General features: G+C 49.7%; 1 pseudogene; it reads left to right on the forward strand.

The window, feature by feature from the left end:
* The first annotated feature begins 6882 nt into the window (after positions 1-6882).
* Positions 6883-7024, forward strand: LOC142426913 (U1 spliceosomal RNA; annotated as a pseudogene).
* Positions 7025-14789: the final 7765 nt, after the last annotated feature.

Consider the following 14789-nt stretch of genomic DNA (forward strand, 5'->3'; position numbering starts at 1 on the left):
CTGAGCCTGTAACTGTTTGTGAGAGGGGAAAGCCTCATTGTTCTCCCTTGGACCGGCTGGATTTCGAACTGCTGGATTAGCAGCCCACCGAAAAAGGATTGCTCTAAACAAAGTGGAGAGAATAGGAGCTAGATATTGGGGGGCATTGTGGAATTGGAACTTCTTCTGTAAGATGGGGGGCGGCATCTGTAAGGGGGTCTGCTTGCCTCTGAGCAGGGCTGTGGCTTTCAGGCCAGCAGCGAGGGAATCAGGCTTCTGTGGGAGTGAGGGGGACCTAGGTGCTCAGTTAGTGGGGTCGCCCTGGCATGCAGCAGGGGTTCACTAAATACCTCTGGACTGGACGCAGAGATGAGTGTGTGAGCATGTGGGTGTTCCACGCACATGGGTCCTCCTGATAAACCAAGGGCTTCTGGGAACCCTGCAGGGATGTTGTTTAGGGGTAACAGGTCCTCAGCCCCTCTCCCCTCTGCTTCTGTCTGGAGAGTCCCAGGGCGCCCCTCTCATTTATATGACAATGGCATCTCTCCCAAGAGCATTCTGCTCAAAGCCACCTCCCTGATGGTTCTGGAAAGACCCAGCTGAGGCTGACCTCAGGAAGGAAAGATCATGCTCTGCCCTGCTGAGATCAGAATTGCCAATGGCAACCGGCCAGGAAGCCACCAGCAGAGGAGGAAGACAATGTTCACTGAGGTGTCCCCATCAGCACAACTGTGACGGTGACCATGACGGTGCTGCAGTGACCTGGGAGGGGCTCACCTGTGCTCCAGTGACCTGTGAGGGGGTCACCAAGGCTACAGCGACCCCTAAAGGAACGAGGAAATCAATAATACAAAAAGTAACTTCTCACGGAAGAGATGAGGCTCTCCAAACCCAGTGTCTTTATTGGGAATTGTATTTGAACTTCAAGGGAGGGTCATAAATTAGGACTTTTGTCTCCACTGGGCAGGAGAGACTGAGCTTTAGTGTGGAGCGGACCATCTCTAAACTCGCATGGAGTCAGAATGTGAACAAGCTCTGGTTCCAGCTATGTAACTGACAAGGTCAGGGGTCGCTGACAATGGGTCCATAGGATGAGGAAAGGGATACCACCCCACCCACTCCTCCCCACCCACCCCTGTAAGATACCAGTTTGATAATAAGTTTAGAAGTTGGGAACCACACCTTCGAATCCTGTTATATCACCACCACCACTAGGCCCTCTGCCACCACCACCATACACACACATGCACGCACGCACATGCACGCACACACACACACACACACACACACACACACACACACCTTCTGCGACCTCTGTCTTCACCCCTCCATTCCCAACTCACTCCCCGGCCTCGCTGCGCTGAGGGGATCCTTGAGCACCACCAGCTGTGGGAAAGCCTGGGCGACTGTTCACAGGAGCCTGGAATCCAAGGACCCCGGCCCTGGATGAGGAGACCAAGGACACAAGCCAGGGTCTCGGGAAGAAGCCTCCGCCTTGGACTGAGAGCGGAGTGGCTGATGCTGGATGAGGACAGACATCACCAGGAGGGCGAGAGGCGGCGTCCCTGTCCCAGCCTCCGCCTCTGTAGACTTGGTTTGTTTCAGCTCAACATTGTGCCCGTTGATTGGTGCAAGGCGAGTGGAAAGCTCTGAGAGGGGCCTGCCTTCTCCATCCTCCATCTCCACGCATTCAGTGGGCATGCTGCTAACCAGCACTTACCGGGTGTTGGTGGCACAGCAGTAAACAGAGCAGGCAGGGGGCTGACGTGGCGCCGTGGGGGACAATTGGTTCGTGCACAGGGGGACTGTGCAGAGTAGGATGGTGGCACGTGCGGGGGAGATGAGTCAAGGGTGGGAGTGGCTACCGCTAAGCACCAGGACTCAGGCAAGTCCAAGTGCAGACCAAGAAGGTTTCATCTACACAAAGGTCACAGGACTGGAAAGAGCTGGCCAGACAGGTTCTGAGAGAGAAGCGTTCCAGGCAGTGGGTCCTGCGGGTGCCAAGGCTGCGAGGCAGAAGCTGCGTGGCTTGTTCAGAGAACAGCAAGAAGAGGGACGTAATTGTCGCTGGGGTTAGGATCATCAAGTCGGTCCTGACCCACAGCGACCCCCTGCACAGCAGAAGGAAGCCCTGCCCGGCCCTGCGCCCTCCTCACAATTGTTCACATGCCTGAGCCCATTGCTGCAGCCACGGCGTCCACCCATCTCCTCGGGGGCCTTCCTCCAATGCCTTGGAGTCGTTTCCGCCTCACGGGACCCTGTAGGGCAGAGTGGAGCTGCCCTCGTGTGTTGCCAAGGCGGCCGTCTTATTTTTCCTTTCTCCTTTTTATTGTGAAATGGGTGCGGGCTTACAGAGCAGATCAGATTTCCGTTCAGCAGTTCGTATGCATGCCCTGTCATTGACTACACTCCTCACACGGTACCATCACTGATCCCACTGCCTCCCTGTGTCCCCTTCTCTCCTCACCCTGCGGAAGGCTGCCCGCGGGTCAGTGCTGCCCTTTGGGTCTCAAGGGGGTAATTAATCCAAGGAGTGCACACCTCCCTAGAGACTTGCCTCCTGTTTGGCCAAAAATTGAGTCATGAGGGTGAGTTCATTTCCAGGCTGGAGTGAAACCAAGGGTCCTTCTCTCAGGAATCCCACCATTCTCTACCTGACCAGTAAGCCTGGTCTTCTTTATGATTTTTCAGCATACCTCTATATTTTTCTCCATTCAATCCAAGACCTTCTAATGTGATTCTTTTTTTTTTTAAGCAAAAGGGAAGAAATTTATTGGAGCCCATACGGGAAACCCTAGAGGGGCCCAGCATACCCTACTGTGTAGGCATGCCCAGCAAAGGGTCATACCATTCACTGTACCCCATGTCCCAGAAGGAGTCCCCTTGAACCGAGCCCCAAAGCCCCAGGACTGGCTGGGGTGATCTAATGTGATTCTTTCAGAAGAGTCGGTACCGGCAGCCAGGCACCATCTAGTTCCTCTGGTCTCCGAGCCACGGAGACCGACGTTTCCTGTGCTCTATTAGCCTGTGGGGCTGTTTCCCTGAGTCTTCCGTTTCTTTTGCTCTTCTTTCCTCTGGACAGGGAGAGACCGCTAGTTGCACCTTATAGGACCATCCATGAGCTTTGAAGATCCAAGTTGCTACTCCACCATAATAGGACACCGAACATTGTCTTTGAGGGCCAGGTGACGCCAAGTGACCTTGATGTCCCCTGAGACTATAATCCTGACCCCCCCCCAGGCCCGGTGATGACTCATTCCTTCAAAATATTTGGTTATTATCTAGGAAGCTTTCATAACTTTGCCCACTGCGAGCGCCACCACATTCATGGAGATGTTGGCAGCAAAAGAGGAAATACTCATGTACAAATATCAACTCTCAAGCTTATATACATATACACATACATATTCATATATACATACATGTACATATAAGGGAGTACATTCCAACTCTCCCTCCACAACTGTTCAGTGTACACAACTCTCATGTATCTACCTCTAGATCACCATCCCTGCACGGTCATGTTATAAATAATAGTTTTTACCTCTGTTGATTTTAACTCTTGCAAACCTCCCAGTGTCTTTCCCTGCCTCCATCATTCTTTGCTGATGCTCTCTGATTATATATTGCCTTCCCCTGTGCCCAATTGCATGAGTCCTGGGGGCGTAGCCTAGTGGTTTAAGTGTTGGGCAGCTAATTTCAAGGTTGGCTGTTCAAATCTACTAGCCACTCGGTGGGAAAAAATGAGGCTGAGGTTGTCTGCCCCCGCGAAGATTCACCATCTCAGAAACCCAGTGGAGCCGTTCCGCCCTGTCCACTCGGGTTGCTATGACTCAGGATGGACTAGATGCCAGTGGGTGTTTTACTTTCACCCAAATTAACAGGGTCTACTCTGACTGGTCATTTATTTTCCCTTCCCCCTCCACCTCTGGGGACCAGGAAATGATGTTTCTTTTGGTGTTATTTTTTTATAGTTGTGGTCTCATACAGTACTTGACCTTGGTAAGTCATTTCACTCTGCATAATGTCCCCTAGGTTCAGCCATGTTTGGAGGGTTCTCATAGATTCATCATTATTCATTAGCATTTAGTAATGAATACTTAGCAATCCATTGAGTGCGTGCGCCAGAGTTCGTGTGTCCATCCTGCCACTGATACGCGCTCAGATGGTTTCATCTCTTTGCTCTTTTAAAGAGTGCCACGGCGAACATGGGCGCTCGTTTATCTATTCAAGCTGTGGTTCTTCTTTCTCTGGCATCTATACCACGTAGAGCGGGTGTAAGCTCATAGGGTGTTTCCGTTTCCAGTGATTTAAGGAACCACAAGGCAGCTATCTCCACGGAAGCAGGCTGTCATGTCTTTCTCTCACAGAGTCCATGGTGGGCTTGAACCCCTGACCTTTGGGGTTAGCAGCCACGCGCTTTAACCACTGTGCCATCAGGACTGCTCTAGGAAGAAGGGGGTATGTAAGGCCATGTAGGTCACAGGAGGTTCTCTGGCTTTTTTCTCTGAGCATGGAAGGAAGCCACTGGGAGTTTCTGAGCAGAGCCGGGGTCTGACTTGAATGTTAAGAGCTCACGGGCCACTGTGCGGGGAACAGATGGCAGCAGGTGGAAGCGCCGACTCCAACGGGGACTCCTGTCATAATCCCACCAAGGCAAAGCCAGCCGGGCCCAAGGTGAGAAGGGCCACGCTCGCCGCTGCTGGGTTTCTGCAAAGCCCAGAGGAGGACAAGGAGCAGGTCTGGACTTGAACCCTGACCCCTGTCAAGTTGAACTTCTCTGAGGATTTGTCTTATCTTTTAAAAGTTCCTTTGTCTCCTCACTGGACAGACAAGGGCAACACTGATTGTGCCCGGGTTGTTCTAGGGAATGCCGAAAGCCTCCATGCTGTCAGCCCCGCCGAATAGGCAGTGAGGAATAGATACTGTGACCAGTCCTCATTTGCCCTGTTATCAGCTTCCATGGGGACAGAGACCATAGGCTCCTTTCTCTGCTGAACCAAAATGCCCCTCCCTCCTGAGCCCACAGTCTGTGCCCAATGGGGGGCACTGTGTTCTGAATCTCAGGCCCCACCAACCCAGCCACTTAGATTCAGTGATCATTCTGACCTTCAGGATGGTGTTCAGAATTGCTTCTCCCCCAATCTGAGGGGCCGGCCCCAATTCCAACTATGTGACAGCTTCTCCTCTTTGCAGAAGAATTCACTTCAGAGCACAGCACTGAAGCTACAGCTCAGGAAGAGGAACATGTCTGATCAGAGCACACGGGAGCAAATGAAGGGGGAGGCAGAGAGGGTGGAACACATCCTGGCCCACCAAACCCTGAGCATGATATTGCCCTCAGAGCAGCCAATGCACAGAGAGGACCATATGGCAGCCTCACTATGAGACACAACGTCCCTCACTGACCCATAGCCCTACAGGACACAACACTGGAGACACAGTGTGGGAATTGTGCCCAATCAGACCCCACCACACCGAGGAAAACACTAAGAGTGTGTAACGGAACAGCAAGGGGAGCAGAGCAAGGAAGTCCCCAGGGAATATCAAAAATAGACTTTGTGGCTAGGGCTTGGCACCACATCAGACTCAACCAGAAAATATTCCTAAAGGTCAACAAATAGACCTTGAACTATTTACAGGCTTTTCTTTTTCGGTCATTGATTTTGTTGTTTTTTCTTTTCTTTTGTTGGTTTGTTTTGCTCTGTCTTGTTTTTGTGCATATCATTATCTCTGCAGGTCTATCTAGATAAGATAGGTGGGATAAACAATCTGGAAGAGAAAATAATGGGACCAACAGTTCCAGGGGAACATGGCAGAGTGGGTGGCAGGGGAAAGGAAGTGGGTGCTAAAAACCCATGGACAAGGGGACAACAAGTGATCTAAAATCAATGGTGAGGAGGATGTAGGAGGTCTGGTAGGGTTTGATCGAGGGCAATGTAACTGAGAGAAATTACTGAACCCCAAATGAAGGCTGAGCATGACAGTGGGACAAGAGGAAAATAAAAGGAAATAGAGGAAGAAACTAGGAGGCAAAGGGCATTTATAGAGGCCAAAATACAGGCATGTACATATGTAAATATACTTATATGTGATGATAGGGAAATAGATCTATGTGCATATATTTACAGGTTTAGTATTAAGGCAGCAGATGGACATTGGACCTCTACTTAAGTACTCCCTCAATGCAAGAACACTTTGTTCTATTAAAATGGCATTCCATAATGCTCACCTTCCCGACACAATCGCGAAGACAAAGCAGGTGCATAAGCAGGTGGTGAATAAAGCTGATGGTGCCCAGCTATCAAAAAATATAGCATCTAGGGTCTTAAAGGCTTGAAGATAAACAAGCAGTCATCTAACTGAGAAGCAAGAAAGCCCACATGGAAGAACACACCAGCCTGTTGGATCACAAGGTATCGATAGGATCAGGTACCAAGCATCAAAGAACAAAAAAACATATCACTGTGAATGAGGGAGAGTGCAGAGTGGAAATCCAAATCCCATCTGTAGACAATTGGACATCCCCTTACAGAAGAGTTTTGGGGAGGAGATGAGACAGTCAGGGTGCAATATAGCACCTATGAAACATGCAACTTTCCTCTAGTTCTTTCATGCTTCCTTCCAGCCCGCCTGCCCCCCCATTCACCCCCACTATCATGATCCCAATTTTACCTTACAAATCCAGCTAGACCAGAGGATGTACACTGGTACAGATAGGAACTGGAAACACAGGGAATCCAGGACCAATAATGAGAGTAGAGATATCGGGAGGATAGGGAGAAGGTAGGGGAGAAAGAGGGAACCGATCACAGTGATCTACATATAACCCCCTCCCATGGGGGTGGACAACAGAAAAGTGGGTGAAGGGAGACATCAGACGTGGTAAAATAATAATAATTTATACTTACCTGGCAGGGGAGATACCAGGATCACGAGGCTGATCCATTGCATTCCGAATGTGCTGACCCCTGCGATTTCCCCCAATGTGGGAAACTCGACTGCATAATTTGTGGTAGTGGGGGACTGTGTTTGCACTCTCCAAAGGAAAAAAAAAGAAAAAAGAATAATTATTTATAAATTATTAAGGGGTCGTGAGGGAGGTGTGGTGGGAGAGGGAGGGGCAGAAAATGAGGAGCTGACACCAAGGACTCAAGTAAGAATCAAATGTTTTAAGAATGATGAGGGTAACAAATGTACAAATGTGCTTGACACAATGGATGTGTGCATGGATTGTGATAAGAGTTGTATGAGCCCCAATACAATGATTTATATATAAAAAAGGAATTGCCTCTCTCCCACCAAAAAGTATTAGCACTAAATCATACATATGAATAATGTTTAAAAGGCAAGCAATTTGTTACATATATATTTACTACAATACAAAAATGCAGTATGCTTGTGTGTGTGTGTGTGTGTGTGTGTGTGTGTGTACTATGTTAGGCTGAGTCCTCTAGAAAAGCAAAACCATTGATAGATAGATAGCCAGATAGAGAGAGAGAGAGAGAGATTTATATTGTGAATACAGCTCACACATTTTTCTACAATGGCAAGCCCCAAGTCATGGGTTAGATGTTAGGCTAGAGCAGCGATTCTCAACCTGGGGGTCGCTACCCCTTTGGGGATTGAACGACCCTTTCACATGGGTCTCTGATTCATAAGCGTAGCAAAATGACAGTGATGAAGTAGCAACGAAAATAATGTTATGGTTGGGGGGTCACCACAACATGAGGAACTGTTTTAAAGGTTCACGGTATTAGGATGGTTGAGAACCACTGGGCTAGAGGCTTCTTCTGATTTGTGTACCTGTGGGGCTGATGAACTCAATCGGTAGGAAGATGACAGACATGTGGCTGCAGAGGTGAATGGATCTGAAGTCAGCAGGTAAGACAGTAGGCTACTGACAACTCTCAGGATAGGCAGGCAATGTGGCAGGCCACGGGCTCAAGTCGAAGGAATCAGCCTTCAAAGGACAAGTTCAATGCAAGTTCCAGACCTAGCAAAGAGCAAGCAAGCTCTTTTCCACAGCCTCCACTAATATTGGAAGCAGACCACACCGCCAAAGGCTTTCTTTCAATTGCGCTAGGATCTGAGTAGGAGCATGGAAAACAACTTCAGAGGAGTATGATATAAACACACGGGCGCGCACACACAGACAAACCATGGTTCAGTGTGGGGCTGCGAACTGCAAGGTGGGTGGTTCAAACACCACCTCCTCTTCAGAAGTAAAGATATGTAGTCTCCGAAATCTGGGGTGCCTTCTACTCTGTTCCATAAGGTCATAATGAGTTGGCTTTGACTCAACAGCGATGAGTTTGGTCTGGCTGTAATGTGCGTGCGTGCGTGCACACAGTTTCAGGAAGCCTGCTTATAGGTGCTGAAACCCTAACCCCTGCACCTATGGTGTGATCCTGTTTGAAAACGGAGTTTCCTTACTGTGTTCATGAGGTCATACCAGGGTAGGGTGGGTCCTAAGTCTAATCTCTTCTGAGTCATGTCTGATGAGAAGAGGAAGTAGACACCGAAACACACACACACACACACACACACACACACACTGCAGATGGAGACGGACGCATCCAAACGCAGGAGCACCAAGAATGCTGGAAGCTCCAGGGAGTCTCCACCTTATGACTGGGCTCCTTTCCTATGGCTCCAGTGTGCATGAGTTCTGACGACACGAGTGGGAGATCTCTTTTCTGTGGTTTCCACGCTGGTTGCCATTTAGTCCAGTGATCAGCCGCACACGTTAGCCCCTGCACCCCAGGACGCCTCACCTTTCCTGTTCTGATCCGTATCTCGAGAGGTTGTAAACATCGCCCATAAGTCTACAGACATATTTTGGCACACACCTAATATGCATTAAAAAAGAAAAACAAGAGACAAATCACAAAAATGTCCTCCAATGGTAATGAAGTGCTGGGTGACTCTGGCATGTTGTCATCTGTGGTAATTACTCCCCCTGTGGAAGGTTATGGATTGTCCCTGAGAATGGGGGCCGTGCGTCCCCTCAGAGAATTCCTGAATGGTGTGTTGTCCTTGTTTTTCCTGCATACATTTCGAGGCAACGTCTCTCTGCTTCCCGAATCTGCTGAATAACTACAGCAAAGCCATCCACGTTTGGATCCATCTTTTCCATCAATCATTAGAAGAACACGTCAGTAAATTGCACTCTGCAACATTAGTCAACTATGCGCTGCAGCATTGTATGTAGCTCATATGACTAATAATGAACCCACACAACAAACTCACTGCCATCAAACGGGTTCTGATCCGTAATGGAAAGACACACACACACACACACACACACACACGCAGTATTGGCCTAACTCACAAACAAGGACGGCTTGTACTAGAAACTGACAGAGACAGAAGGACCTTCCTCGCGAGCTGGAGCCTGCATGCATGGAATTAAGAGTAAATAAAGCATGCTCTTTACGACAACGCATTGGTGGGTTTTTTGTTAGGATTGTTGTTATTGTTGTTGTTGTGCTTCGGTGTCATCAAGTCGGGTCCACGTCCTCGTGACCCCGTGCACAACACAATGAAACACCGCACGGTCCTGCGCCAGCTTCACAAATGTTCTTCTGCCGGAGCCCGTTGTTGCAGCCCCTGGGTGAGTCCACCCCTGGAGGGCCTCCCTCGTTGTCACTGCCCCTCCAGTTCACCAAGCACGCTGTCCTTCTCCAGGGACTGGTCTCTGCTGACGCCACATCCGATGTACGCATGGGATGGTAGTACAGGTGAACTGAGATGCATGATTCATCTGCATCTCGTGTTCATGTGTGTTGTTGCCGGTGTTGGCTTGACTCCTAGCGACCCCGTGTGGCAGAGGAGAGATACCCCATAAGGTTTTCTTGGCTGCATTCTTTACAGAAGTGGGTGCAACAGGCCCTTCCACAGCAAAGCCCCTGGCTGGGTTCGAACCTCTAACCTCTGGTTAGCAACATCAATCCCCAAACTCACAGCCATCAAGTCATTCCCACTCACAGTGCATCTTCACAGGGTTTCCAAGGCTGGACAGCTTCAGGGGAGCAGACAGCCTCACCTGTCTCCCAAAGAGCAGCTGGTGGGTTTGAACCACCAACCTTGTGGCGAGCGGTTCAATCCTCAGCACCACCAGGCTCCTTTCCTTTATAGGGGAATTAAAATCAGAATTCTGTGACTCCATGCCATCAGAACGGACTTCCGTCCACAATTCTCTGTCACCTGAGCCAAAGATGGCTGAGTTGGTTCATCGGCTAAACCTTGGCGCATCTCCCCCGTTCAGGGACTCTTCAGTCTTGCATTTATTCTCCTGTCTTGCCCCCACGCCCATCCTCAGCACTCATCCCATCCCAACTTCATTTCCTGGGCTCTGCCTCTGTCCCCTGTCCTGGGCCCTCCCCTGTGGGCCCCCGGGGGGCCCACTCCTTGGCTGCAGTGTGTATGTTTTCCACAAGTGGGTCGCTTCCTCTGAGCAAGGCTGCGTTTCCTAACAGGACTGAAGGCAGCCCATTCATCTTCCCCAGCAGACAAGCCCTCGCCCACGCCCGGCTCCCCTCCTGACAGGTCTCGCCCAAATTTACAATCACCTTTTGGAGAAGAAGGAACCTTTTTCTCTCCCCCCCCCCCCCATGATGGCATTCGCTATTCTAAATATTTCCACTCCTGGTAATGTATTCATATCTTAAGCTGTCAGGTCACAAAAGAAACCAAAAATATCATTTTAATCGCCTTGGAGGGGCTGTGTCTGGGGAGTTATTGATGACAACACCGGCACAGCAAAGTTTCACATCAGACTGGTTTTCTCCAGCCCTGCTGCACTGCACGCATTGCAAAGCCCCCACCCCGCCACACCACAAGAGCTGGGTGTGTAGCACACTGGTCCCAGTACTTGGAGGGCACAGCGTCCAAATGAGCTCCTTTCAGCCAGTGTGCCCTGGAGCCGGCAACACCCCAAAAAGAGCCTTGTGGACCCGAATCACCAGGTAGATGGTTGGAAGCCAGGTTTGGGCACCTGCATTAACCCTTAATGTACCTGACAGATACCCTGTGGGAGCCTGTGAAGGTGAACTCCACCCCTCCTTCCTGCCACTGCTGGGGACCAACGTGTGGTGGGGGCAGACTTGTGGAAAGGAAGACAGGAAGAAGAAGGGGGGGACTATCAATAATGGAGCATCTGCAGGACACCCAGGGTGTCCCAAACGCTGCTTAAGAACAAAGGTTCTGGATTGGGGGTGGGGGTGCAGGGGTTGAATCAGGAGGTTTGCTGAGAAATAATACGCGGGATTGAGCAGCCACCTTATAGAGAACACAAAGTCATCCCAGATCATAGAGAGAGAGAGGTGTGCTTGTGTCACGGGGAATGGGAGGTGACATGGCTGCAAGGTGGGTACAGAGAGAGACTCATGCTTTCCTGAATCCTTCATTCCGTTTTCGATGGCTTTCTTCCTAGGGAGGAGCCCTAGGGTTATAGGTTAGGCTGCTAAACCACAAGGTCAGCAGTTCAAAGCCACCAGGTGCTGTGCTGGAGAAAACTGGAGCTTTCAATTCCCAATTTTGAAAGTGAGAGAGAGAGAGAGAGAGAGAGAGAGAGAGAGAGAGAGAGAGAGAGAGAGAGAGAGAGAAAGAAAGAAAGAAAGAAAGAAAGAAAGAAAGAAAGAAAGAAAGAAAGAAAGAAAGAAATCCTTACGTGGATTAAGTCTCCCGTGAATCCCCTCTGGCCATAGTCCATGGGTGGTGTACAAAGCCTTGCTATCAGACAGCGCTAGCCCTGTCGAGTGGATTATGGCAGGTAGAATTCGGTTACAATGTAACACCTGACTGATCTCCCTTTGGCCCATTGTCAAATTGTTTCCGTTTTCAAGATTCCTGGCCCCTCTTTGATGCAGGTTGTTCCCTGGTTTGTCTGGTCATTGTGGGGTTTGTTGTGGGTGTTTTGTAAGGTGCTCTGTGTATGGAATCCAGGACAGGTAAAGCTGTCGAGGCAGCCACTGGGTCAGTAACGACCCCCTGCGTGGCAGCGGAGGCTGGGGAAATTAGACGGTAGCAGTGAGGGCAGGAAGAAGACATTCTGCAGTTGATGGGGGGATGATCGCATAGCCCTAATTAACAGGACTGGATGATTAAATGTAGACAGGTGAAGTCTACGCCAACAAAACCATTTGTTTCAAAGTTACGGCCTCAGACACTCACAGGGGCTGTTCTGTTCTGTCCTATGGAGTTGCTAGGAGTCGGAAAGGACTCACTGGCAGTGGGTTTGGGTGGAGTTCTAGTCCCAGGACATCTTGGGTAAACCCTCTCTCTGCAGTCACGTTGCTGACCTCCCCCCTTTATTTGTTCAAAATGACTTGGAGCAAGCCACCAGGTCAGTTAAAGAGCAAGATTGATGGCTGGTCAGGGTTTCTTATTTCCATCCGTCCAGGGGCCCAGGTCCGTATGCAGATGAATGGGAAGAAGTCAAGGTTATATGTCCAGAGACATGAAAGCAGTCACTTTAACGAAAACAAGGTTTTGATTCAGACTTCAAGGTAGCTGTGTCTTGATGCCAAGTGCATCCGTTTCGGAAGTCTGTTTGCCCAGTGCTTGCTTCTGCATTTCTTACACGATCCCCGCAAGGCCAAGAAGATCCCCAGTTGGCTAGTAAGAGGAGCAGGAAAATGCTCCACTGGTGTCTTAACAAACTATCCCAAAGTGTCGTGGTTTAATTCCCCAGACACTTGGCATCTCACAGTTTCTTTGCTTCAGGGACTAGGGAGACTCTCTGGGTGGTTCTAGCTCAGAGCCTCTCGTGAGCTTTTAAGTCAAGATCTCAACAGCAGCTGAGTCCTCTGAAGACTTGACTTTGGACCCACGTTGTGGTGGAAAGCATAGGTGCTCCCAAAGATGCCCAAGCCCCTAGTTAGATGACCCTCCAGCCGACCAGAGTCTTTTCAATCACCTCCTACGCGTGGGAAAGTTGGACACTGAATAAGGAAGACTTGAAGAAGAATTGATGTGTTTTCATTGTGGCGCTGGCCAAGTGCCACGGACTGATAAACGGACAAAGCAGCCGGCCTTAGGAAAAGCACAGCCAGGATGCTCCTCAGAGCATGACATACTTGGACACGTTGTCAGGAGAGACCAGTCCCTGGAGAAGGACGTCGTGCTTGGTAAAGGAGAGGGGCAGCGAAACAGAGGAAGGCCCTCAAAGGTTGGATGGACACCGCAGCTGCAACAATGGGCGCAAGCACAGAAACAATTGTGAGGATGGCGCAGGCCCGGACAGCGTTTTGTTCTGTTGTGCATAGCGTTGCTGTGGTTTCGGCATCAACCCAATGGCACTGAACAACAATGACAAAGATGCCCATGCCCTAATCCCCAGCACCTGTGCATACGGTACATGGCAACACAAACAGGGTGTTCAGCTTTCAGATGCCGTAAAGGTTGCCTCTGACCAGCAGAGAGAGATTATCCAGATTCTCTGGATGGGCCTCATGTAATCACAGTGTTCTTAAAAGTAGAAGAGGTCAGAGGACGTGATCTTAGAAAAAGCAACACAGCTGTCTTTGAAGATGGAGGAAGGGAACCACGAGCCACAGCCTGCACCTGCGGGCAACCTCTAGACACTGGGAAAGGCGGGAGACCAGCATCTCCTCTAAAGTCCTGCTGACACCTTGGTTTGAGCCCGCTGGAGCCCAGGTTGGGTTCTAAAATCATAAACATGGGTGACTTTAAGGCCCTGCGTTGGAGGTCATTGCCTGTAGCAGCAAGAGGGCCCTCACACACCTTCCAACGTGGCTCACCTCCATGGTTGTTGGCAGAAGGTCTCAGTTCCTCAGTGTGAGGGCTTCCTCCCTGGCAGTGTCCTCACACCATGGCAACTCTGCCCCCACACCCAAGGCAGCGGTCAGTGGGGCCGGGGAAAGAGCCACCAGGAAGCTGCAGTGTCTTTCAACATCTGGTCTCAGTACCCAGCCATTACCATTTCCACTAGTTCTTTCTTTTTTTATCATTTTATTGGGGGCTCAACCAACTCTTATCACAATCCATACATCCATCCATTACGTCAAGCACATTTGTACATGTGTTGCTATCATCATTCTCAAAACATTTGCTTTCTACTTGAACCCTTGGGGTCAGCTCCTCATATTTTCCCCTCGCTCCCGCTTCCCCTCTTCATGAACCCTTGATAAATTTATAAATTATTTTGTCATACCTTACACTGTCCAAAGTCTCCCTTTACCCACTTTTCTGTTGTATGTAGATCCTTGTAATCAGTTCCCCCTTTCCACCCCACCCTCCCTCCACCCTCCAAGTATTGCCACTCTCACCAATGGTCCTGAAGGGATCATCCATCCTAGATTCCCTGTGCTTCCAGTTCCTATCTGTAACAATGTACATCCTCAGGTCTAGCCAGATTTGAAAGGTAGAATTGGGAACATGATAGTTGGGGGAGGGGGAAGCATTTAGGAACTAGAGGAAAGTTGTATGTTTCATTGTTGCTACACTGCATACTGACTGGCTCGTCTCCTCCCCATAATCCTTCTGTAAGAGGATGTCCAGTTGACTACAGATGGGTCTTGGGTCCCCAATCTGCACTCCCCCTCATTTATAATGATTTGAATTTTTGTTCTTTGATGTCTGATACCTGATCCCTTTGACACATTGTGGTCATATATGCTGGTGTGCTTCTTCCATGTGGGCTTTGTTGCTTCTGAGCTAGAGGACCACTTGTTTACCTTCAAGCCTTTAAGTCCCTACATGCTATATCCTTTGATAGCCGGGCACCATCAGCTTTCTTCACCACTTTTGATTATGCACCTGCTTTGTCTTCAGTGATCATATTA

This window comes from Tenrec ecaudatus, chromosome 14 (genome assembly GCF_050624435.1).
Source record: "Tenrec ecaudatus isolate mTenEca1 chromosome 14, mTenEca1.hap1, whole genome shotgun sequence".
Lineage (NCBI taxonomy): Eukaryota > Metazoa > Chordata > Mammalia > Afrosoricida > Tenrecidae > Tenrec > Tenrec ecaudatus.